Source organism: Sorex fumeus, unplaced genomic scaffold (assembly GCF_029834395.1).
Source record: "Sorex fumeus unplaced genomic scaffold, SorFum_2.1 ptg000043l, whole genome shotgun sequence".
In the NCBI taxonomy this organism is placed as follows: Eukaryota; Metazoa; Chordata; class Mammalia; order Eulipotyphla; family Soricidae; genus Sorex; species Sorex fumeus.
The window spans coordinates 9488933-9516732 of record NW_026606100.1 but is presented as its reverse complement, the minus strand read 5'-3'; the positions used below and the strand labels follow the sequence as shown (position 1 = coordinate 9516732).

The 27800-nt window shown below is 40.9% G+C and overlaps 1 protein-coding gene across 3 annotated transcripts in view; it reads right to left on the bottom strand.

Moving 5' to 3' along the window:
- Positions 1–27800, bottom strand: part of SGMS1 (sphingomyelin synthase 1) — a 309219-nt gene that overhangs the window by 115910 nt on the left and 165509 nt on the right. For all 3 annotated transcript variants that reach the window (XM_056120601.1, XM_056120602.1, XM_056120603.1), the window contains one exon: positions 4187–4267. The gene's annotated coding sequence lies outside the window, so the exon portion shown is untranslated. The remainder of the gene's footprint in view (positions 1–4186; positions 4268–27800) is intronic.

Genomic DNA, 27800 nt, shown 5'->3' with positions numbered 1-27800 from the left:
ATCAACACCTGAAGTGGAATAAGCCTGTCTGATTATTAACGGAATCTACCCAACAACCTATGACCGCTAAGTACCAAGAAAATACTGAAGTTTGTTGAGATGAACATAATACAAGGCTGTAAAATTTACACATTTACAGACAATTTGCTTCACTGTACTCTAATCCAAATTTACCTATAAGGGGATTCCACTAAGAGCATACAGTTCATTCTGGAAAGAAATTATACATTTACCTTTGGTGAAATTTCCCTGTTAATTATTATCTCATGTTTGCTTTCAAAAGTTACCAGAACACCCTTATACGATTTCATTAGGACACAGAGCAGTATTTCATAATCAAAAGTAAGTCTCTCAGGTTTCTATTCACGTGTTTCCACTTGAAACAGTCAAGAATTATGTCTGCAATAATTCATTCAATCCTAACTCAGTAGGAACTATAAATATCTATTGTTTTAGGCGGAAATAAAGAGGAAAATGGTTTAAGATTATGTAACTCTGATTCAGGGAATTGATACAAGTGAATGTTTTGAAATATCTGAGGTATTTTTCTTTTTCTTTTTTTTCTTCTTATATTTATTTATTGAATCACTGTGGGAAAAGTTACAAAGCTTTCAGGTTTAAGTCTCGGTCATACAATGATCAAACACCTTTCCCTTCACCAGTACTCATTTTTCACCACCAAGAACGCCTCCCACCCCTCCCAATGCCTGTGAGGCAGATGATTTCTACTTAACTCTTCTCTACATTGATTACATTCATTATTTCGACAAAAGGTGCACCATTATTGTTTAGAATTTCCCCCCCAACAATCAGAATTGATGAAAAGGCATTGTAAAATACTTTGTTTTCTATAGTTGGTTATGAGAATCATGTAATGTCGTACTGAGGCATTTTTCAAAGGCTCAGTCAAGACTATGCTTTCAGAACTAGGTGGGTGAGATTTAAAATAAAAACAACTATCACAATCTTGGCTGTTCCTTAGCAATTTTAGGCTTCAACTGTTCCCTTCGAAAGGGCAAGTCAGAAAACTGAAGAAACTGCTTCTAGAATATATATCAGGTCTAGTGTGCTCCCCTTCCTTAAACGTTTGAAAGTATTAATCAAGTCACTACAAACCTAAAACTACCTAGATGCTTTTGTTTTGTTTTTTGCTTCTGTCTCTGAAGACAATTCACTTTTTTAAAAAAATCAATTTCAATAAGGCATTAAGATTTCAGATAGTCTTAATATTATTATTTTAAGCTTAGAAAACGAGTACATTACACCTACCACCAAATCCATATCCCTCACCCAGCTCCTCTCCTACAGCCTCAGTTCTCAGTTGAGTTGGAAATTATCGCATTGCTAAAGAACTTCATTAAAACTTAATTTCTGGGGCCAGAGCAATAGTACAGCAAGTAGGGCACTAGTCTTGCTTGAGGCTAAGATTTGATCCATAGTCTGCCATAAGGTCTCCCCAAACACCACCAGGAGTAATCCCTGAGCCAGGAGTAAGCCCTGTACACTGCTGGTTGTGGCCTCCAACACACACACACACACACACACACACACACACACACACAACCCTTCATTTCTAAATCAAAAGCAAAACCATCTGCCAAGGCTAATCTGGTGACATCCTGTCTGTTTGGCCCCACAGGGTTCACTCCTGTGAAAATGTGGATAAGGAGAACAGAGAAGTGAGAGAAGAAAGTTCAGTTTAGAGAAGAGTGAACTGTGCCTTATCTCTAAGCATGGTCACTCAACAACCAGAAGAGGCAAGGGATTACAAAAGCTAAGTCAACAACTTGAGAACTCAAACAAATGAAAAAATAAAACAATAAAATTTTCAAAAAAAATTTTTTTAAAGAAAAGGCGCTGGGTTTAAACAAAGAGTGAAGGAAGTAGCTCAAAGGACTAGAATGCATGTTTCACATGCAGGAGGCTCCAGGTTTGATCTTTGCACTGCATGGTTCCCTGAGCACTCTGCCTGGTACAGCATCCCCACCCACAGCACCTGAGGTATGGCCCAAAACACACACAAATAAGGTTTAAATTTTAAACTACTCTCAACATTATCATTAGTTCCAGAAGCTTCATGACCATGACAACTTTGGTTGCCAAGCACAGATTCAACCCCATCTTGTTTTTGGTTTTTGTTTTGCTTTGCTTTTTGGGTCATACCCAATGATGCTCCTGACTCTGCACTCAGGAATTACTCCTGGTGGTGCTCAGGAGACCATCTAGGATGCCAGGGATCAAACTTGGGCCGGCTGTGGCAAGGCAAATGCTCTACCCGCTGTACTATCGCTTCAATCCAAATCTTGTTTTTATCATCCAAACCAAATCTTACCAACAGGGCCAAGAAAGAGAACCGAAAAAATGTAAACTCAGAAATGTCCTTACAATAGAAAACATGCAATCAGGGGTGTACCTGAGCCATTTTGTTCCAGTTCCCTAGAACACAATGTTGTATTCTCAGGATTTTTTGGCAAGACAACTGTGAAACACCACCACTTAAAAAGTTAAGCTATGTAAACATACAATTAAATCCATTATATTTAAAAGCAAATATAATACATATTCAAAACTCATCACTTCCTATTTACTCTGAGATGTGCTCTTGACACTATTTGCAACTAATTTGTATCTGGTTGGTCAAATTCTTCTCTACACCACTTCCCAACTCTGCTATGGTACACCAATCAAGGTGAGAGTTCTTAAATCATGGAAGTCAGCAAAATACAAACCTCTCCACCCAGCAGTGCTGGCCTAAAAGTTTACAGGCATGTCAGTACCTGCAGTATTAACCTACAACTGCCTGCTGAGGAAGTTAATCTTCTAAGACAAAACAAAAGTTTGCAAGCTGTAAATCATGAAACAAATATAAGGAAGAATAGAAACTATAATTATTGTGGTCTTAAGATATACTAGAGTAACACAAAAGACTATCTATACAGTCTTTTGTTTCTTGAGAGGCTGGATCAAATCACACACACGGACACAACACACACACACAGAGCAACTATAGTTGAGAAGTGGAAATGACTAAAAGCAAAAAAACAGAGGTCAGACCACCATAAAATATCTGGCTCAAATATACACAATTTTTCCCACCAAGCTATCGCATATACCAATGTTATCATTTTCATAATGCAGACATTAATGGGTTCTGAAATGTGAGGATAATGATGCATGAGGAGGTGGGGAGGGCAGAGACAGCTCAAAATTCTATCCATATTCATCAAGTTTATTCATATTTACCCCCACAATGTATCAAACAAAATACGGTAAAGATATAAGTTTCACACAACAATGGGACCAAGACTATTTTATAACTGAGAATGGTCTTTACAAGTTTGCTTGGCATTAAAATATAATTCCTTAATTATTTAATGACTTAACCTTAATCCACCAAACTGATGCACCCAACTTAACACAACACACCCTACCAGGAAAGAATAGTTATCCTTTAGTATCCAGAAATACTGGTTCTGGGATGCCTACATACTCAGGATACCAAACTCTAAGAATATGTAAGTCCCTTATACAAAATTATATAATTGTTTATAATATATGCACATCAGTCAGAGAGGTAGTATAGGGGTTAAGGTGCTTATCCTGAACATGGTCAATATTTATTCTATATGATCCCAAACACCTCAAGGAATAATTCCTGAGCAGAGAGATCCAGGAGTCACTGGGCATGGTTCAAAAAACAAACAAAAAAATAAATAAATAACCTTTGCGCATTCTTCCATGTACTTTACTTTATCCCAAGATTTTTTTACAATTCCTAACACAATGAATGTGCTATGTGAGTGATTTTTCAAATACTGTATCACTAGGTAAGAAAGAAAAGCCTATACATGTTCAGCACAAGCACAACCATTTGAGGCTTAACTACAGATGAAATATTTAGATCTGCACATGGCTGAATTCATGGACAATAAAATTGTGTCTGCAGAGACAACTGAAATTTCTCAAATCCTAGCATCATGCTTTCTGAAGGGTTTGAATATTTTTAAACAGCCCCACCCCCTGGACCAGGGGTCAAACCTAGGGCCTTACAGATCCAAGGCAAAGTCTCTGTGTTGATCTCCATCCCCATCCCATTACCATGGCCTCTTACACAAATTTTTACCCTGTAGTTAAAAAAAATTAATTTAATTTAAAAATTCTAAGGAACTAATAAAATTTTACTTACTGTTCATTTAGAAAAATTCTTGTCATCTTGGTATCCTATAATTTACTGGCTTCTCCCATTGTTCCAGTACGTTTTCATCACCTGTCATATAGAAAAAGAATCTGGTTAACCACACCTTTCATTCTTTGTTCTACACTATGTTTTCCCTTTCTTTTTCTAAACTCAAAACACAGGGAAAAATTATAGCTGTCCCTTCCTTTCTTCCCCAAATCAAAAATGAAGTCTAATAGAATAACACTGAAATGACCTTGAGGAAAAACATTCATTTTTCCTGAGCAAACCCACCACTGCCAATCCTCCTCCCACCCCTCACCCCCAACACGGCCCTGGTTCTAACACCTGGAACAAACTCATTTCACACAGAAAGCAGGACAGTGTCTCATTGCCTGCTGCTAGGAGAATATGCCAGCTAGCTATTCCAGTTGTTCCTGGACGGTTAGATCGGGGATGTAGGGTAGATACAGATTTCAGCTTTAGAGAAGGAGACAACTGATACTTCTGGGCTCTCCAATCCTGCTTTATCAGTACTTAAAGCTATAAGCTATGTTGATTCCCATTTACATGTCTGTTCTACTTCCAGAATTGTTTAAAATTTATAGAAAAGAGAAACCATTAGGCAATCCAAACCACTATAATCAAGCATAGGACACAGCACATGTAATAACCTGGGTTCAAAGTTTTACCATTTATGAAAGTTACCTTAGTGACTAGTTACCTTAGAAAAATTCATTTCATTTTCCAAGTCCCAATTCCTTCCTTTCCAACAGAGGATCAACTGTCCCTTAATAAACTGTGTGGTGGCGAGGTTAAAGCAAGATGAAAGCGAAAAGTTGGCCAGAGCAAGCATGCTTAGAGTCACCAGGGTCCTATTTTATCACCAAGGCCACCCACTGCTCCATGACCAGACCTGCTCTCTTGTGTGTGCACAGTCTATCACCTGAGAAATCATGGAATATATACCCCCAAACCGTCCTTTTTCCAAGAGTAAGTCATTGAGAGCAATGTTTTCTCCTTTCTCAAACTTCCTTAACCTGCCAGGGTACACAACCTAAGGATAGGATATTCTACTTTATTGCACTGCACAGAACCTCAAGTGAAAATACCCCAGTTCTACCAAGTAAAATGGAACCACTGTTCGCTTTAGGGTAAGAACATATGGATCCCAGAAGACAGGAACCAGATGTGTGAGGGGAATGATGGAATGGGATGGAAGTAACATTGGATACTGGTGGTGTTGGGCACACTGGTAGTGATCATGTGAGATGCAGTAACTACATACATCAAAACCATAACCATTAATGCTGTTGTAAACGTGTATTCCAATAGTGCAATTAAAAAATAGTAAAAAAAAATCACCCTGTTAATTTTGCCCAACTGAATATTAAGCCATTTGGAGAAAAGAGATTTATTAATAATTAGAAAGTGGTGTAAACAATGAGATGCTATATGAAAGTATTATCTTAGTTACAGAATATATAGAAATCTTAAAGTTACCTAAGCCATTACAAGAAGCTTGTGTGTGTGAGAGAGAGAAAGAGAGAGGTATACAGAGAAACAGTGAGAGAGGAATAAAGAAAGAAATGTATAGAATAAATAGCACATAAATCTAGCTTCCAGAAGGAACTTGCCAGTAAGACTACTATGGAAAGAGCAGCAAGAGACACTGGCCAATGGACCGAGCATGTGCATTGCATGTAGGAGGCCCAGGTCTAATTTGCACCACCACATGTGGAAAGTACTGTCGGGCATGACTCCCAAACACATAAAAAGGAATAGTTGGGAAAGACTAAAAAGTTACACCCAACAATGAAAGGCACATGACGAGCTATCAATGAGCATGCTTACTTTATAGCCCTGCATGCTGGGCACGAATGCCTTTGAAAAGTCTAGGAACTGCAGAAGGTTGCAAATGCATAGGCTTGAACTCCACCTCTGCTATTAAATAGCAGTTTTGTTTCTGCCGGCTAATTTAATTCCTCTAAGACTCGGTTTTCAGGCCCAGAAAATAAGGACAGTAATACATATCTTGGAAAGTAATTCTGTAGACAGAAATTGTGCACACACACTGTCCAATACAGGATTCCTTAAAAGTGTAATTATTTTGTTCACCAGTCTATTAAATTCACATAATCCATTAAATTAAATTTTTCCCCTTTGTCATTATTTTGGAGAAAGTTTCAAATTAGACTTTTGAAAATAACTCAAAACATTTATCTTGGTTGATCTAAAGTAGGCACTGTCACTGTCCTCCCGTTGTTCATCAATTTGCTCGAGTGGGCGCAGTAACATTGTGAGACTTGTTACTGTGTTTGGCATATCAAATACATCAGGGGAGCTCGCCAGGTTAAAGTAGTACTGAATAAAAATCCCCATCCAAGGGTCAGAAACTGTCTTAGAGGAAGAACACATGCCTTGCATGTGTGACAACCTGGGATTAATTCCTAGCATTATTTAAAAAAGAAAAAAGCCTCATCTTAGTTGAGACCCTTATTAATGTGCAAACAGAAAGCTCAAGGATGTATCTGTTAGCATTCATCATATCAGCAGTGAGTTTCTTTTTTCGATATCCAATTCTTTAGAGAGGAAATGAATTATTTTCCATAATACTAATTCTTTTAGTGAGAATTAGGATGCCAAGTAGCTAAGCAGGCAACTCTAAGAAATGAAAGCCACACAAAAATGCAAGCCACTTACTGCCAACACTAGTTTTATTTTTTTTAATCCTCACTCATTAGCAACAGTATGGATTTATCCGTTATATTTTTAAAAAGTGGGAGGTGGGCAGGTTAGAAGGAAGGGAGGGAGGGAAGGAGGGAGGGAGGGAGGAAAGGAGGGAGGGAGGGAGGGAGGGAGGGAAGAAGGAAGGAAGGAAGGAAGGAAGGAAGGAAGGAAGGAAGGAAGGAAGGAAGGAAGGAAGGAAGGAATGCTCCTAAATGAGGAGGAGAAAGCACAGAGAGCAGAGTAAAGACCAAGAGGAGTCAAGTCCTGGGTAGCCTCAAATGTGGCAGACTCTAAAATGGGCCCCCATGAGCCTATTATTCAACACTTGTGCAATTCATGCCACTCTGAACGGAATGGAATAGAACCTGTGATTTGCTTGTAAGCAAGAGAATAAGGCAAAAATGACAGAATCATGTGATGATCAGATAAGATAACAGCATTAGTTCTGCTGCAAGAGTTTCTTTCGAGCTGGCTTTGAAGAAGCAAACTGTCACATGGTGAGGTGCCCACAGAGAGAGCCGGCTGAGAGCATCCCCCAGCAAGTGGTTAATAGGAAACTAAATTATGCCAATAATCACATGAGCTTAGAGGCAAATCCTCTTCTAATCGAGCTTCAGCAGCCCTGCTCATACTTTGTGGCCTTATAAAGTCTTCTCCAATTCACAACCCAACTACTGATTCATAAAACTTGTGTGATCATTTGTGCACTGATTTGCACACAGGGATGCCAGTATGTACCACGAGTGCTCACACGTGGAAGACATTTAAACTAACACTAACACAAATTGCAGCACCAGTGTCAGTGTGTTAACCCTTCGTGTGGATATTGTGTGCAGCAATTGGTATCTAAGACACAGGGGATGGGAGTCAAGGTCTGAAGCAATCCCATGTTTGTTCACCTGAGACCAGAGGGGAAGGAACAATAGAGCGAGGGGTCAGAGCGCAAGGTCACACTGGGCAGGCAAACTTTCCATTTCCTCTCTTGCAACACAGGTCCTCTCACCCCAGGCTGGTCGTTTGGAGAATATAATGGAGCAGATGTAACAAGGAAATAATTACCTTAGAAATGGTCATTAGAGGCCCTCTCTAGCTTGCAACGACTATTTCATCCATCAAACCCTGACACATTTCAAACATCATAGAAGATTTTGACCTTCGTTAGAGAGATACTAACATTCTGTTGTGGGGTGCAATGCTGAAACATGCTGTGCCTGACATTTATGATTAAAAATACTGTGAATCACAGTGCCTACCAAAAATTTTAAAATAAATAAATAAAAAAAAGGACTGGAGCAATAGTACAGTGGGTAAGGCACTCGCCGTGTTATGCAGCCAACCTATGTTCAATTCTTAGCATTCCATATGGTCTCCTGAGCCTTACCAGAAGTGATTCCTGAGAACAGAGCCAGGAGTAACCACTGAGCATCACCAGATGTTATGCAAAAACTAAAAATAATAATACAAATAAATGTGAAATGTCTACTATGGGTTCTTTAAAAATCAAACACAAATATTCTGAAGTCTATGAATTAATAATAAGCAATAATGTTTAAGTAGTCTATACAAGACTAACTCATTGAGCCAAACACTTCTTTCTAGGCTCAACAGTCCCTTTTGCTACATGCAGAAACTGGCAAAAGTGATAATCCACATCATTTGAAAACTGAAAAAATCCTCATTGATGCCCTGGTCCTAACCTGTGCATTGATAGATGGTGACATAAGTAGACACACCCAGATTTTAGTCACGGTCACTCAACCACCCAACCTGGATCTCTCTTTCCTAGACTCTTAATATGCAAGTGCATGAACCTTTAGTATTCACGTCAGAGATAGTAAAATGGAATCAAATATTCTCGAAGGAAACAACTGGGGCAACTTCTCATGGCATGATAAACTCTTACTTGAAAGAACTAAACTCTGTGGCAAAAGAAAAAAAATACTGAACAACCAGTTACATTACATGTTCAATCCATTTTCCAAGCAAAGCACAGTGTTTTCTAAGTAAACTGAGCTGCCCTTTTATGAATGATCTACTTCCTATGCTTAAAACTTAGGGATGCTAAGTAGGGGGTAAAAAAACAAAAGAGGACTGACAAACATTTTTACCAGCATGTCTATTCCTCTTTATCTTTCCCTACTCCTAAATTCACATCTGTAAATAAGGAGCCTGTCTGGATATAAGCAAATAATGCTTATGCTAATATTTCCAGTAGAAATAAACACATCTAAACAAGAATCACTGAAGAGACAGATTTCCAGTATGTGTTTTGATGGGCTGTTAAGAATGCGGATGGAGCTCTCTTTTCTCCTAGAAACGTCTATTTAAAATAAACAGCAACTTGTTTTCTGTGTAATGACAACAGCTCAAAGGCATAGTGAGAGCTATTAAAACAAAAGGGTTAAATACTCCAGGGGCATAGCTCTCCAGAGCTGTTCTCAGGGAAAGCTGGAAAGTGGAGGGAAGAGAAAGGAAGGGAGGGAAGAGAGAAGAACATAGGAGAAAAGAAGAGAGAGAAGAAGAGAGAGAAGGAAGGATGGATGGAAGGGAGGGAGGGAGAGAGGGAGGAAGAAAGGGAGGGAGGGAGGGAGGGAGGAAGGGAGGGAGATCTATCACTCAACATCTTCCTTCCCTATTATCTTCAGTCTGGCAAAGTCTGTATTTTCATGAACTGCATACTTCTACCTTTGAAACTAGAAACAAATTACCCACAACTCTTGCCATCTAGGCATAAAAAATATGTCAAGTTCCTTCCGGTCTCAAAACTCAATGCTTCTAGTTTTATTTCAAGACACATTAAAAGAACCTTCATTCTGTAATATTATTTTTCCGGGGGGGGGGGGGAGACTAGAGATATTTTAATGCTGATAATTTAAATTTCATGTTTTTCTGTTCTAACTGGCTGGTCTTTTTTGTTTGTTTGGGGATGCTTTGGTTTTTGGTTCTCAGGCCATACCTGGCTATTCTCAAGTAATACTTCCCGTGTGCTGCTCAGCAGTTGGTCCTCGTGATGCTTAGAACACTGTACGGTGCTGGAGATCAACCCAGGTCTCCTACATGCCAAACACACATGCTAGCCCCGTGAGCTCTCTCCTAGCTCTAATACTTATTTAAATAAGAATTATGTTCTTAATGTTAGTGGAAAACAAATGAAAATAAATCAAAATATAAAAAGCAAGCCACATTAGGGAGTGTGGAGTGAAAGTACAGTGGATAATTTACTTGCCTTACACACAATCAACCCAGGCTCAATCCCTGGCAGTCCACATGGTTCCCTGAGTCCCCAAGTGAACCCTGAGTACAGAACCGGGAGTAAGCCCTGAGTCCCAGCAAGTGTGCCCCCAAAGCAAAACAAACAAAATTACAGACTTACTGCACAATAAAATTAGAAAAAAAAATGTAACCTTTCCACTTCCACTAACGAATGAAAGTGAGAGAAGTCAGTTATCCAGTCCTATCAGCCTCAGGGAATAGGACAAAAGATGCTTAAACTCCTGGCCTTCATCCTTCCACAATTCTGGTAGAGACAACTAACCTCTAACATCTAGAGAAGTGCAGTGATATACCCAAAGTGACCAATTTCCGAAATAGTCAGATTCTGCTTAAAACATTTCTGCTGGAGCCAAAGTTTTTTTTTTCTTTTTCTTCTCTAGACTGTTGTGAAGCAAGAAGCAATGTGACAGTGAAAACGCCTCTAAGGAAAAATAGTTTTCAAATTTTAGGTGTGGGACCAAACTCTAAGACTGATCAAACTTGAAGTGATGCAGTGTGATATAATAGGGTATACCGGCCCCTCTATTTATTAGTTACACCAGAGGTAACTGCTAAGAAAGGAGAGAAAAAAGGAAAACTCGCCCTCAGAAATAACAAACTGCAGACTGGCTTGGAAAGCATCAGCAGAAAACACCAATTGAAAACAAAGAAATCCTGAGCATGTGGGGATAGAGCATTTGTGTGTTTCTTTGTTTTACGTGGAGATATTCGGTTATGAATTATGCTTAGACCAGTGAAAAGCAAATATCATTTGCTATTATTGTATAAAAGTCAGCATTTTATACAAAAAGGATCATTGGTATATCCTGCCATTCAGTATCCTGTAGAGTGCTAAAGCAGCCATGGATGATATAGAGATGAGTGGACGGGGCTGTGTGTCAGTAAAAATGCATTTGCAGAACTAGGTCTTGAGCCAGATTTGGCCTTCCAGCTGCAGTTTGTTAACCCTTGGCCTAGATAGTCACCTGGTCTCCACAGGAAGTCTAGGACATACTACTGAAGCAAAGAGAAAGATGCTGTGACTAACAAAATATCTAGGACAGGCATGGAGAGACAGATCAAAGAGGCTGCAGCACACGCCTGGAAGGCATGAGACCACAAATTTAATCCTGGGCATCACATGCCCACCTAAGCACCACCAAGTGTGGCCATGGCAGCCTCTGAACCCAATCAGGGCTGCTCCACTGACTGGCACCACTGGGCTAAGCACCAAACTGTCAGGTCCATACAGTCAAGTCCAGTGTGGCCAGAAACAGCCTCTGGGCCCCCTGGGGAGGGCCCTATATTGGGTCAAAAAGACCTTAAGGCACTTTCCTTGCACATGGCCGCCCCAGGTTCGATCGCCGGCACTGCATATAGTTCCCTGAGAATTTCTCGACACTACCCCTGAGCACAGAGCAAGGAGAAAGGCCTAGGCTTACTGACCCCCAAAACAAATCGATTTAAATTTTTTAAATCTTGAAATAATATAACCATTCAACAGGCAAGCAGCCCAAGTAATTCTCAAAAGAGCCTAGTCTGTAGGGGAGTTCAGAGAGGTCTTTGGGTTAAGAGACTGAAATGATGCATTTATTCAGTATTAGGTTGTCCAAAGCTATTAACATTTAAAGAAGCAATCTGAAAAATGTGTCAATGAAGGCCATGCTTGCCACATATTTCACACGGGTGACGTGAGGAAAATCAACCAATATTCCAAAGCAACTCCAGAAGTCCTCTGTCAGGAACAGAGGAAACGGACTGAATCCTGATTTCTGTCTGTGATACGTCCTCTACCTGGAAAGTTCTCCCTGCCTTTTCCCTCCCCTTTTCCTACCCATCTCTTCACTAAGATGTCAATTAAACATCTCCTCCTTCAAGAAGTTTTCCTCAAACAGCCCGGGGGAGGTAAAGATGCTGACAACAGGCTTCTCTGACCTGGGCCTCAGGGCTCAAGGTGAGCTCTGTCTCCACAGGAAGACTGCCTGCCAGCTCAACACCCAGGTACAAGACTGGCAAGGAGACCTTGATTAAACTAAAGGCTTTGGCACTTCCCAATGACACGTGCCCGGAGTGGCTGAATGTATAATATAAACGATTGTGTTCAGGGGAGTGTTCTTTTAAATGGCAACTTTGGGGCCTTTCTGTCCTCTATCACCGAACTTCTTATCCTACGGGTCAAGACCTCAAACGACCCCTCTAACAGAAAGTAAAAGATTCCTCAACATACAATGAATGAACTGTAAAATCAACTGTGTAATGAATACAAAATACCAACGCAGTGAAATGCAAAATTCAGGAATGAAGTGCAAAATCAACTGTGTCATGAATCTGCTGTTCTCTGGAAGCATTGCCCCCTGTGCAATTCTTGGGGGAAAAGAGGGCAGGGAGCGGAAGGAGCTTCTGCACTGTGATAGCATAAATGACGTGACAGGGCTGATGAGAAAACACTATATCCAGGTGCCCACAGGCAGACTGCCTCTAATGCAACGAAATATTAAGCAGGCCTTTTGCTCTTAGGTTTGCTCAAGCAGGAGCTGAAATTTTTTCCCTCATGGTTATCAGTTTCAAAGAAGAGCAAAGGAGGCTGAAGAGATAGTGCAGCAGATAGTGTCATGCATGCAGTGGCCAGAGTTCGATCCCTGACTTCTAAAGTGTTCTCAAGCCTGCCAGGAGTGATCGCTCAGTGCAGAGGCAGGAGTAAGCCCCAAGTACAGCCACATGTGGCCCAAAAAACAATAAATAAAGTTCTGTTCAAAAATTTTTAAAAAGTAAGTAAAAGTAAATATAGTTTCAATTAATGATAAATTTACCTTATTCTAGGTCCTGCCATATTTAAAGAAATGTAGTTTAGACAGATTTAAACAAGCATCTGCATATTTTTTATTTCAAAATAGCACATGCACAGTCATCATACACAGAGTGATTGAACGAAGGAGGAAACACAGTATAAAATACACATAATGTGATCCAGTCCTGTAAGTAGAAACAGAAAAAATGCCTTCAAATGTGACGGTTCCTAGTAGGGGAATTTGGGTAAAAGTAATTTTCTTCCCTTTTTATATTTATCAGTATTTTCTTTTTTTAAAATTCAATAACATAACCATTTAAATTTTTGTAAAGAGACTCTCTTAAAGGTATATCAAGCAAAAATCTCTGCTGATTAGGGAATACTTTGAAGTTGCTTAAAAGGTTAGGAAAAACTAAAAAAAGGCAATACCATTATTATTTAAGGTAGCTTTGCTGACAAGAACATAAAATGTTTCTGACCTCCTTAAATATTCACTCACCCCTAGCAACATCACTGTGATGCTGCAGTCAACCATGCTGAGCATCAGCAGCTAAAAGCAAAATAGTAACAATGCTGAGGGTGTAAATTTTCATTTTTAAGGCCAGTCATATTTTCCTAGAGTATGATATATTTCAAGTTGACCTAATTTCTCTAGTCTTGGAATTTAAAAATGCATACTAACTTCCCTAACCAGTTACAGTGATCAAAATTCATTAGGGGCAAGTAAGAAACTTCAAAAACACTTCAACTCTTCTTAATATATCAGGAATTGGCATACAGACATTAGAACACTGGAGTCACTGAAAATAATTTCTACTGTTTACTCTCAATCCTCTACATAGGTATACAGAGTATGCTTCATTCCAACTCATGTGGTGCTCTAACCTGTGCCGAGGCCTAAATAAGAAACATTATCAAATTTCAAAAGAGTATGCTTAAATATCTTACATTTCTTTTCATAAACACTAAGCATTTCATTAAAAAAACAATCTCCTGGGTTTAAGCAGTCCTCTACTGGCTAGCAATGATTTCATCCATTATACATGACTCCAAACTATTTTTAAACTCCCAAATGAAAATGAGGTTTGACATCTGTTTACAAATGACGAAAAATAAACCACACAAAACAATTTTTTTGCTTTTTTTTTTTCTGTTGCTGGGAATCAGCTCCAGGGACTCACACACACAAGGAAAGTGCTCTATTACTGTTATGCTACACCCTGGCCTCCAGATTCTTAAGGAAATTGAATTTATTATAACTTCCATCCAAAAATAATGATAAACTGTGAACAAGTATAAAAATCAACTTTGAAGACCAGGGATTTAGATCATCAGTTGGATGCTGGTCTTACAAGTGTGAGACCCTGAGTTTAATCCCTGGAGCAGATATACACAAACACACATAACAACCTTTGGAGCCAATGGAAAACACAAAAAAAGTTAGAGTATGAACCAGCTACAGCCTTTGACTAGGGAAACAATGCCAAATGCTAATATTCACTGACACGGCACCTCCCATGAGTGGAATGACAAAGTCTGCTATAGCACATGAAACCAAGCAACCATGGTTAGTATAAAGGCTGGTCAAGGCAGCTTTAAAAAGAGAATCTTTCACATCAGTAAACGCTATGAAGAATACAATTTGCAAAGAAACTCTCTATTTGCTGGCTGAGCCCAAAGTTAGTAGATTCCTGGGATGGCAGCCCGGGGAGGGAAGGGAATGAATTATGCACAGAGTAGACAGACTCCAATAGCTGCAACACTAGAGGAATGTAAAGCCCTGTAAGATTTCAAGGGACAGTAAATGTCTCAGTCTCCCTTTGAAGCCACAAAGGAGCACTGTCACATAGATACTAAAGAAAGACCACTAGCCCTGACTAGAGGACATTTTCTGGGAAACTTGGCCAAATGCAAAGAGTAGCACTGTAGCACTGTCCTCCCATTGTTCATCGATTTGCTCGAGCGGGTCCAGTAACTTGTTACTGTGTTTGGCATATCAAATACATCACAGGTAGCTTGCCAGGCTTTGCCATGAGGGCAAGATACTCTCGGTAGCATGTGGGGCTCTCTGAGAGGGGCGGAGGAATCTAACCCGGGTCGGCCATGTGCAAGGCAAATGCCCTAACGGTGTGCTATTGCTCCAGCCCCATGCAAAGAGTAAACCATAAAAATCAGCCCTCACAATGGAAGAGATAGGCCTGCAGGCTTATATAGGGCCCTTCATCTCCCGAAAGTGGAGTACATATTCTCCTGATTATGCTCATAGCATAATCAAGAGTACATGATGGGTCACAACATATATTTTCATAAAATCAAGATGACAGAAATCATTTTCAACTATCTTCTCAGACTACAATGATCTGAAAATGGGAAGCGTCAGAAACAGGGCAAAAACTCAAACAGTCAGAGATAAAGCAAAATTAAAGAATTTCTCTGAATCCATTTGGGGGTGGGGAGAAAGACACACTGTAAAGGGCGCAACCAAGGACCAAAGGCAACAGAACTGGAAAGCTGATCTACAGAACTGATCCTGGGGACGGGGGGTACAGGCGGGGGTGCTACTTAGAGGGGTCTTCGGGAAACTGCCTGAGGGAAGCAGCACTCTGGGGGTAGGTGTGGTATTGGTTGGTACAAAGCATGAAACTATCGCTAACAGTACAGCGGTAGGGCGTTTGCCTTGCACGCAGCCAACGTGGCTGACCCGAGTTCGATTCCTCCGCCCCTCTCGGAGAACCCGGCAAGCTACAGAGAGTATCTCGCCTGCACAGCAGAGCCTGGCAAGCTCCCCGTGACGTATTCGATATGCCAAACACAGTAACAACAAAGTCTCCAATGGAGACGTTACTGGGCCCGCTGGAGCTCGAGTATTATATATCATGGTACCTAAATAAAAATGGAAGGGGGCGGGGCTGGAGCAGTTAGGGCGTTTGGCTTGCACGCAGCCGACCGGGGTTAGATTCCCAGGGCATCCCATATGGTCCCCTGAGCAGAGCAGTAGTAATTTCTGAGTGCAAAGCCAGGTGTAACCCCTGTGCACTGCTGGTGTGACCCAAAAAGCAAAATAAATAAATAAATAAATAAACTAAAAATGGAAGGAGGGGAAATCAGCTTACACAGTATTCAAGCTGATTTTCCATGATTTTGACTATGTGGCTGAACAAAGCTCAACATTCTTCAAGGGAACATAACAAAACCCCCAAACATTTACAAAGTAGTACATGCAATGCCTAACATATAATTAAAAACTACAGAGAAGTAAATGAAAATTCTAAGTTCATAGAGTAAATCCATTGAGACAGACCAGAAAATTGTCCCCAAATGGCATTAAAAGGCATAGAGTTTGAATTAATGCTTTTAACTAATAAAAGAATCGGAAATATTTTCTCCTGATTCTGGGCCCAGGGGTCACTCCTGGTGGTGCTAGAAAGGCCATATGTGGTCCTGGGAATCAAACAGGGCTTGTGTTAGTGGCGCATGCGAAGTCTTAAACCTTGCTGATCTCTCTAACCCATGTGGGACAATTTTACAACCTTAATCTTCAAGGAACAAAGCTTTGACAGCAAGCGTCAAAAAAGAAAGAGCTCTGACTTACTGGTGACAGGAATGCCATCTCCAAGACAGAAACCATCTCAGGGCAACAAGTTCACATTTCTTTCTAGGCCTTTTTCTTTCTTTTTGGACTTCTAGATTTGATCCTTCAAATGTCAATGTTTCCCTTCCTTCCTTCCTTCCTTCCTTCCTTCCTTCCTTCCTCCCTCCCTCCCTCCCTCCTTCCTTCCTTCCTTCCTTCCTTCCTTCCCCTTCAAATGTCAATGTCTTCCAGACCCAGCAATGCACAGAGGTTACTCCTGAATCATGCACTCAAAAATTATTCCTGGCAGCCCTTGGGGGACCATATAGGATGCTGGGCATGGAACCCTGGTCGGCCGTGTGCAAGGCAGACGCCCTGTCCGCTGCGCTATTACTCCAGCCCCTCAAAGATATTTCTAAGGGCACGTTAACAGGGAACAGGAATTGCACCCAACACTTTAAAGCCCACAATCCTTTAGCAATAAAATCCTTTAGCAATAAAATGATAAGGCTGTAGAGGATGGAGTTCTTGACAGGCAACTTCTCAGTGTCCTCTTAGAAGCATGCTTATGGCAGTGCTGGTAGACAATCTATGGTATCTCACTCGCTAAGGGCAAATCCCCAAAAGAATTCCACCAGAGCAACAATGATAAAAACAGGCTCAAAGCACAAGTCTGGAAAATGAATGTGCGGGCATATAGTAGTCTGAAAAAAGACTGGAACCTTAAAACAGATTTCAAACTGAGAGGAAAATCAGAGAGCAGCATCATGTAATAAGAGATCAATACAACAAAAGATATAACACTCATTAATGTCTATAACTCAAGAGCATCAAAATATGGAAAATAATTATTAACAGATCTGAAAAGAGACACTAGTGGAGACTGCAATGCCTCTCTCTGACCATTGGACAGATCTGACAAAAAATCAAAAGTAGGGGACAGAGAGACAGTTCAAAGGACCGGAAGCACATGCCTGGCAAGAGGAAGGCCCAGGTTTAATTCTTAGCAGCAGATGTTTGAGCTCAGGTAGAGCAGGTACACACAAAGTCAACATGGAAACAACCACTTTAATGAAGAGTTGGAAGAGTGGGCTTTGAAAACCATGGGGTTTTTTTTTTTGCTTTTTTGGGTCACACCTGGTGATGCACAGGGTTACACCTGGCACTGCACTCAGGAATTACCCCTGGCGGTGTTCAGGGGACCATATCGGATGCTGGGAATCAAACCAAGGTCGGCTGTGTGCAAGGCAAATGCCCTACCCGCTGTGCTATTGCTCCAGCCCCTTGAAAACCATTTATAGATCTCCCCTCGACCCCAAAAGCTGAATACACATGCTTGTCAAGTCCATGTGGAGCATTCTCCAAAATAGATGGTAGCTGGGACACAAAACAAGTGTCAGTAAAACGATAAAGACTGATATCATATCATGTATCTTTGGGGATAAGAATGAAACGAGATTGCTAGTCAACCATAAAAATGAACTTGGAAAAACTCAAATGTTTGGAGATCAAATAACATGATACTGAATAACAATGGTGCCCACCAGGAAATCAAGTAAGACATCAAATAAGAATAAAGTGAATGCTGTTTCACAAAAGCAGTACTAAAAGGGAAGTTTATAGCAATAAGGTTTACATCGGGAAATAAAAGGAATCTCAAGCAATCTAATATCATACCACAAGGAATTACAAAAATGAACAAGTGAAACCCAAAGTCAAAAGAAAGAAATAATAAAAAATCAGAGTGAAAATAAACTAGAAAGTAAAAAGGAAGTATATTTGGTTATCTGAAAAGATGAAAAAATTGAAAGGAAAAATGATTGCATGAGTTAGAGCATGTATTTTACACACAGGAGGCCTGGGTTCGATCTTCACTACCCAAGCACTACTGGAAGCAAATTACTGAGTCAGAAGTATCCCCTGAGCACGGTGGCAGGGTGTGTGGCCCAATAACCCAGAGAGGTCGGGGGAGGGAGAGTCTGTCATATGATACAGCAATTAACTCCATTCCTAAGTATTATCCTCCAGAACACAAAAGCACTAAATCAAATAGATCACACAAAAGCACTTAAGTCAAAAAGATGGCTCTTCAGCCATGCTGGGGGGAAAAGGCAGTTGGGATGGAGAAGGAACCACTAAGTAAATGATTATTGGAGGGATTGCCCAGGATGGGAGATGTGTGTTGAAAAAAGACCAAGGACCAAACAAGATGACCTCTTAGTATCTGTATTGCAAATCCATAATGCCCCCAATTAGAGAGAGAGTAAGAGAGAGAGTCAGAAAGTGGGGGGTGGGGGGTGAGACAGTGGGAACAATGGTGGTGGAAAATGTGCCCTGGTGGAGGGCTGGGTACTCAAACATTGTTTGACTGAAATGCTATCATGCAAGTTTGTAACTATATCTCACAGTAATCCAATAAAACTTATAAAAAAAATTAAAAGATGGCACTTAAATTCAGTGCAATACTATTTAAAATCCATGAACTGGCTTGCTCTCCAAGCCCCTGTTCTTCCTTGAATACGTATCTCGCTTGCTTGTCTCTTTCTTTGCTTGCTGATTTCCACTTCTGAGAAGCCTGCGTTCTCTCCTCAACACACATTTCCCCTCTTTCTCTCCTCTCACATTTTCCTAAGCAAGTTTCATTAATAAAAACAACCTGTTTCACTAAAAAAACAAATAAAAAACCAAGTCCCCAATATACACGCATACACACACAAAGAGTGGAGAGGGGGGCGGAATATTACTAAACTATAGAAACTAAAAAATATATTAAATCACACCATGTGCAACAATCACTTGATCACTTGACATTCTGTTACCCATCGATTTGTTCGAGTGGGCACCAGTAACGTCTCCATTCATCCCTGTTGCGTGCTAGTGTAGCCCAATGGTGTCTGCTCATTCTAGGAACACGAAGAGCCTCAAACCGATTGTTCAGGGTCTTGAGAAAAAAGTCTGACCATCCCCTAGGTGGGCGGCCACGCGATCTTTTGGTGTCCTAAGGAATCCAGCCGGTAATAGCTCTAGTTCAGCGGTCGTCTCTAAATCTCATTACATGTCCAGCCCATCTGATTTTCTTTTCTTTTTTAATTTTTATTAGTGAAACACCATGAGGAACAGTTGTAGAATTACAATTTTTTGTGCTTGGGTTTCAGTTATACAATGATCAAGTACCCATCCCTCCACTAGTGCCCATTCCCCACCTCCAATTCTCCCAGCATCCTACCCACCCCCAACCCCTCCCATCCCACCCTCACTCTGTGGCAGGGCATTCCCTTTTGTTCTCTCGCTTCTTTTCAGTGCTGCAAAAGAGGCATTGAGTGGCAATCATGTTCAGTCTATAGTCTAGTTTCAGTATGCTTCTCCCATCCTGGGAGGATCCTTCCAACACCCTTTATTTGGGGCTCCCTTCTCTATCTGAGCTGCCTTTTCCCCTAGCATGTGCGGCTGGCCTCCAAGTCAGGGAGAAAAATTCCTGGTGCTAATCTCGGCCACTCTTGGGTGTTACTCTCCTATTTTGTAACTTTATGTTCCTCAGATGAATGCAATCTTTCTATGTCTATCCCTCTCTTTCTCACTCATTTCGCTTAGCATGATACATTCCATGTAATACCACTTATGTGTAAATTTTAGGACTTCATCTTTTCTAACAGCTACATAGTACTCCATTGTGTACATGTACCAAAGTTTCTTGAACCAGTCATCTGTTCTCCAGCACTCAGGTTTTTTCCAGATTCTAGCTATTGTAAACAGTGCTACAATGAACAAACAAGTGCAGATGTCACTTCGACTATATACTTTTTTGCCTCTCAGTGATATACCAATCCCAGGAGTGGTATTGCTGGGTCAAATGGGAGATCAATTTCTAATTTTTTCAGAATCGTCCACAGCCCATCTGATTTTCAACGCCTCAGCAAACAAGACAGCGTCCCTAATTCTTGATCATCAACAAAGGTCAGAACTCCGGATTCTTTCTCTCATTTGAGTGAAGCGTGATACTCCAAGCATAGCTCTTTTGATTCCTCTTTGGGAGACCCGAATAGCGTTCTGATCCAGTTTTTGTAGGCCCCAGGTCTCTGAGGCATATGTTACTGCAGGAAGAACAGTGGAATCGAAGCGATGTGCCCGGAGGTGAAGGTTCTTCGTCCTCTTTGCTATTTCTTTGATGCTCTTGAAGGCGTTCCAAGCAGCTCTCTTCCTCCTGCGCAACTCAATGCCAGGTCATTCATCATGTTGAGTTCTTGACCTAGGTACACGTAAGTGCTGCTTTCAGAGATGGTTGCTCCGTTGAGAGGGAATGGAACATCAGGAACGAGACCGTTTCTCATGAACATTGTCTTTGTGAGATTCAGTTGTAATCCGACCTTTCCACACTCACGGTCGAAGTTGGTCAGCATCTGTGCCGCCTGGCTAATGTTCGGTGTTATTAGAATTATGTCATCAGTGAAGTGGAGGTAGTGTAGTTGCCGACCATGTACCTTCACTCCCATTCCTTCCCATTCCAGTCGTTGCATGACATTCTTGAGGGTGGCACTGAACAGTTTCGGTGAAATGGTATCACCCTGCCCAACCCCTCTCTTGACATTGATAATCACTTCCTTGTAGAATGGTGAGATCCTGGTAGTGAATCTGTAATACTGCTCATGGAGGATCCTGATGTATTGAGTTTGAATGCCCTGTTTGGCTAGGGCTTTGATGACCGCTTCAGTCTCAACAGAATCAAAGGCCTTCTTTAAATCAATGAACATTAGACAGAGCAGCATCTTGAACTCCCGAGAAACCTCAATGAACTAGGTTATTGTGTGGATATGGTCGATTGTGCTGAATCCTATGCGGAACGTGGCTTGCTTGCATAGTTGTCCTTCATCTAGTGTTCTGCCAATTCTATTCAAAATGACTCTAGAGAATAGCTTGTAGACGACAGACAACAAGCTAACAGGCAGACTGGGCGATAATTGCCAATGTTGTGGATGTCTCCCTTCTTGTACAGTAGTTCAGTCCTGCTGGTTTTCCATAGGGACAGAACCCTGCATTCAGACAGCATGTGAAGAGTCAAGCCAGTGTACTGATGAGTACTGACGGCAGGTTCTTCAGGTGTTTGAGTCTGACCTTGTCTGGGCCAGGTACTGTTAGTTTCTTTACCAACAAAATGGCGTGTCGGATTTCACCAGGGAGAACGTTGGAATGACATATCCATCCTGTGAAATTTGGTATGTGGGCAGGTGGACGTGGCTATTGAAGAGATCTGAGTAGAAGTTATGGAAAATCTTCTCCACTGCCCTTCCGGAAGATGTGATAGATCCATCAGGACGTTGGAGGGCAGTCATCTTGGTCTGTAGTTGGCCAAGGACAGGAGGGCGTTGCAAATGCTTTTCCCAGCTTCTGCCGCATCTGCCAATACTGCTGCTCTTCTCTCTTTGAGGTCTTCCTTTATGCTTCTCTGCACTGCTTTGCGAGTTTGGACGTTCGCATCCGGTTGCCTGAGGCTTGCGCCAAGCAATGTTGGCGAATGAGCTCGAGAATTTTCGAAGACAGGCAACTTTTTATGGCTATCTCTCTCTCTCGGCATTCCCCGCACAATCATGGAGATGCTGATCCAGTCGATTATATTCCTCGTCAATGTTGTCAACAATGGCATCTTCCCATGTTGCCGCAATAGTGCCAAAGAGCTCCCAGTTGGTGGTCATTCTGGGAGTTCTCTTCTTAAACTTTGCAGCCTTTCTCCCCACTCCGTGAAGCAGAATTTTGCACAAAGGAGACAGTGGTCTAATCCCGTTTGGAATTTTGGGACAACAGTGACATCAGTCAGGCAAAACTGTCGACTGAATACGATGTGGTCAATTTCACTGTGGAACCATCCACCAGGAGACTCCCATGTCCAATGTTTATATTCAGCCTTCTGGAATTTTGAGTTACCATGGATGGTCTTGGTCGACATAATGAACTCAGACAGTCTCTCACCCTGTTAGTTCCATTCTAGGCCATGGGTCCTGATGCGGAGTTCTTTGGCTGATCTTCTCAGTCCTCTCTTAGCATTAAAATCACTGATAAAGATCTTGTAGAAGATGTGGTCTTCTTTATAGAACTTCTCCAGCTCCATGTAGAACTTCTCAATTTCTCCTTCATCATAACTGGATATTGGTGCATAGACAACAAAGATAGAAACTGCTGGCAGTGAGCCACATCTATTCCAGTGTAATCATCTGATTCGGGTTGTTAGGCATTTGAATGAATCAATGGTCATGGCCAAGTTTGTGTTGACAAGGACATCAACACCACCGACGCCTCGTTTGTTGCGTGTTCTAAGGAAGAGTTCTTCTCCAGTGTCGAAAACAGCATGATATGATTGATGCCTTCTCATCTCGGTCAGACCAGGCTCTCCAAGAGGTACAAAGCCTCTAATCACCCTTGCAGGTATTCTCATGGTTCATACCATATTTGAACCCTATCAATGTGCAACAATATGAACTGGCAAGAATCATTCTAAGTGAAAGAAGTCAGAAGAAGAAAGACAAACACAATATGATCTCACTTAGATGTGAAATATAAACAAACAAATTGGGAACAGACAATGTCCTGTGAAAACAAACTCTCAGACTCTGATCCCAGAACTTAAGTTTACCAAAGGGCAAAGGCAGGGAGCAGACTGAAAGGTGAAAAGGGTTCAGTGAACTGTGATGGAAAAATACATGCCCTTTGCTCATGTGTGCGTTGTGGTAACGCTATGCTGGAAACAAAAAATATTTACAATCTCCTGGTCTTCATAAGTCACCATAACTCCCAATAAAATAAAATACGTATATAAAACAAATTTTTTTAAATTTTTTTTTCTTTTTGGGTCATATCCGGCGATGCTCAGGGGTTATTCCTGGCTCATGCACTCAGGAATCACTCCTGGCGGTGCTTGGGGGACCATATGGGATGCTGGGAATTGAACCTGCGTCAGCCATGTTGGCTGCATGCAAGGCAAATGCCCTACCCGCTGTGCTATTGCTCCAGCCCCCTAAAATAGTTTTTTTAAGTGAAAAAGTTTTTCACTTAAGGGGCTAGAGCAATAGCATAGTGGGTAGGGCATTTGCCTTGCACATAGCTAACCCGGGTTTGATTCCCATCATTCCATATGGTCCCCTGAGCACCACAAGGGCTAATTCCTGAGTGCAGAGACAGGAGTAACCCCTGTGCATTGTCAGGTGTGACCCAAAAAGCAAAAACAAAAAGTAAATAAATAAAAAAGAGAAAAGAAAATATTTTCACTTAAAAGGGGGATTGGATTTGGATGTCCTAAGAAGGTACACGTACAAGATCAATGATGAAGTGAAGGAACAAAGTTTGAAAATTTAAAAAGAAAATTACATACTGTTGGGAAAAATTACATACTTTTGGAAAACTGTATGGACGATTCTCAAAAAATTAGAATTTGATCTCCCATTTGACCCAGCAATACCACTCCTGGGAATATATCCCAGAGAGGCAAAAAAGTATAGTCGAAGTGACATTTGCACTTGTTTGTTCATTGCAGCACTCTTTACAATAGCCAGAATCTGGAAAAAACCTGAGTGCCCAAGAACAGATGGCTGGTTAAAGAAACTCTGGTACATTTACACAATGGAGTACTATGTAGCTGTTAGAAAAGATGAAGTTATGAAATTTACATACAAGTGGTACTACATGGAAAGTATCATGTTAAGCGAAATGAGTCAGAAAGAACAGACACAGAAAGATTGCATTCATCTGGGGAACATAAAATAACAAAATGGGAGACTAACACCCAGGAGTGGCCGAGATTAGTACCAGGAATTTTACTCCATGACTTGGAGGCCAGCCACATGTGCTAGGGGAAAAGGAAGCTCAGATAGAGAAGGGAGTACCAAATAAAGGGTGTTGGGAGGATCCTCCCAGGATGGGAGAAGCATGTTGAAAGTAGACTATAGACTAAACATGATTGCCACTCAATGCCTCTCTTGCAAACCACAGGACCCAAAAGGAGAGAGAGAGAGAACAAAAGGGAATGCCCTGCCACAGAGGCAGGGTGGACTGGGGGGACGGGGGGGGGGGGGGGGTGGGAGGGATGCTGGGACCCGTGGTGGTAGAGGATGGACACTGGTGGAGGGATGGGTACTTGATCATTGTATAATTGAAACCCAAGCACAAAAATTTGTAAGTCTACAACTGTACCTCATGGTGTTTCACTAATTAAAAAAAAGAAAGAAAAAAAGAAAATTACAACCACATTAACATCAATTAACTATAAGAAGAAAATAAAATAAACAGAATGATTTCTTCTCAAGGAAAATAGCCTTAGGAAAAACTGATTTAGGCCAGCAAAGATGGCATAAAAGATGAGGCTCTTTGTGGTTCCACAAAGTGCAAGCTGAGAGTCATTCCTAAACATTACCAGGTATGTCCCTTTCCTCCAAAGAAAACACTTTAGGATATAGGGAAGTCACTCAAGTAAACAGAAGATAGTATTATCTTTAGAGAAAAGAAAATCTAATACCGCTAGAATTTGGGGGGAGGGGGCAGGGATTGAAGGGTGGAGCTGGGATAAGGGCCACACATGGCAGTACTGGGGCAATTCCATGTTCTGTGCTCAGGGGCTCGCTCAAGGGGTCATTCTTGGTAGTTCTTTTATATATATATATATATATATATATATATTTATTATCAGTCCATAGTCTACTTTCAACATACATCTCCCATCCTGGGAGGATCCTCCCAAAACCCTTTATCTGGTGCTCCGTTCTCTATTTGAGCTGCCCTTTTCCCCAGAATGCCCGGCTGGCCTCCAAGCCGTGGAGTAATCCTCCTGGTACTGATCTCGGCTATTCTTGGGTATAAATCTCCTATTTTGTTACATTACTTCACCCAGATGAAAATGAGTCTATGTCTGACTCATTTCGCTCAGCATGATACTTTCCATGTAGTACCACTTGTATGTAAATTTCATGACTTCATCTTTTCTAACAGCTACATCGTACTCCATTGTGTAGATGTACCAAAGTTTCTTTAACCAGTCGTCTGTTCTCGGGCACTTAGGTTTTTTCCAAATTTTGGCTATTGTGAACAGAGCAGCAATGAATACAGAAGTGCAGATGTCATTTCAACTGTACTTTTTTGCCTCTCCTAGATATATTCCCAGGAGTGGTATTTCTGGGTCAAATGGGAGCTCAATTTCTACTTTTTTGAGAATCGTCCATACTGTTTTCCAAAAGAGCTGAAACAGTCGGTTCCCACCTACAGTGAAGGAGTGTCCCTTTCTCACGACATCCGCACCAGCACCAGTTGCTTTTGTTCTTTTGGATATAGAGCTACCTGCCTGGGACAAACTAGGATCAGCCGAGAGTAGGCAAGGACTAAAAATGTTTTGGTTATTTTTAAGTATGAGAGCAACAATATCAGAGATGATACAAGACATCTAAGAATCAAAAGACTTTTTTTTTAAAAAAAAAAAAAATAAAGCCGCTAAATGACACAAAGAAATTTTAGAAAACAAAGTGAAAGAGGGCAGTGAGTTTGAAAACAGATCCTGGGTGTGTATTTTATGTGTTCTTCACCTCCTAACTACTCACCCCCAACAGCCAAATGCTGAAAAAGATGGCTAACTCTGTTATATTTACTCTGACTCACCCATTTCGACAGAGGAAAGAAGCTATAGTATATGAGTGGCAAGACTTTAATAAATCACGCCTTCAAATGTTTCTCTTAACAATTGCTTTTTTGACTATGTGGGAGTTTGTAAGTGAAAACATTGAAAATTACCATTTTTTCCTCCAAACATTTCATAGGGAAAAAATCTTATTAATGAGCTATTCTTTATATAGTCTCTTGTTTATAGTTCACTTGTTTCCCAAATCAATACAGGTAGAAAAAATGTATACAGTCAAAACAAAAATATACAATACATCCTTCCAGGTGATTTGAAAAAAAAATGAACAGAGTAATCCAGGATAAAAGACCTTATTATACAAAACGAATAAAGACAAATCTAGGGGCTGAGGATGTGGCTCAACAGGGCAGAACATATGTCATGCATGTGTAAGCTCTCGATCTGATGTCCATGGCTAATTCCCACTCCACCCCAGCCCCAACCCCACTTGTTGGCACCCCCAGAGCCCCTAGTGCTCAGGCTCCAGTACTTTGGGAAGGGGATTCCTCCCCTACCCCTGCCCGACCACACACACAAAGGACTACAAGAAAGTTTTCCTCAGTATCACGCTAAGTAAAATCAGTCAGAAAGAGAGGAATATACTCCTTTGTGGAATATAAAGTAAATATAATAGGAGACTAACACCCAAGGACAGTAGAGATAAGGGCCAGGACGATCACTTCACGTGCTGGGGGAAAAGGCAACTGGGATAGAGAAGGGACCACTAAGTAAAAGATGGTTGGAGGGATCACTCGGGTTGAAAGTAGATGCATGTTGAAAGTAGACTATGCACCAGACATGATGGCTTCTTAGTATCTGTATTGCAAACCATAACACCCAAAAGGAGAGAGAGTAAGAGGGAATGTGACTGCCACAGAGGCAGGGGGTGGGATGGGGTGGTGGTGGCGGAAGGATACCGGGAACATGTATGGTGGTGAATGGGCACTGGTGGAGGGATGTGTGCTCGATCATTCTATGACTGAAATCTTATCATGAAAGCTTGTGAGTCTGTATAACTGTATCTCACGGTGATTCAATAAAAAAATTTTTTTTGGAAAAGAAAGCTTTCCTAATTTTACTACATAATTTCTGTAGAATTTGCTTTAAATTAGAGAATTTCCCTTATCAATCTAAATTTATTCAACTGATTAAAATATCATTGGGGATCAGAGAGTGTACAGGGGTTAAGAGGTGTGCATGTGGTTAACCCTGTTCAAAGTCTTGGCACCACAAACTGTTCCCTGAGCACAGCTAGGCCTAAGCTCTTAGCACCACCAGGTATGGCCCAAGCTCCCTCCAAAATAAAATAAAATAAAAATTTCATGTTTTTGTATTATTTTCAGAATTCTCTGGCTGCATGATAAATATACGGTAATAAGAAAAAGTGGAAACAATTTTCAATTTAAGGGTAAAAAAAGTGGATTCCTCAGATTAAGTAGTTTAAAAGTTTGAAAATATTTATAACACGGGTTGTGAACCATTCTTCTCTTCAGACAATTTTCACCAATGTGAATTTAGGGTAAACATTGCAATGTTTTAAAAACAAATGCCCACTTTTTTCCTGGCTAACTGTTAATATCTGCTATTATCTCTAAACAGCTACCTTTTTAAAAAGTATAGAAAAATTCTCTAAGCC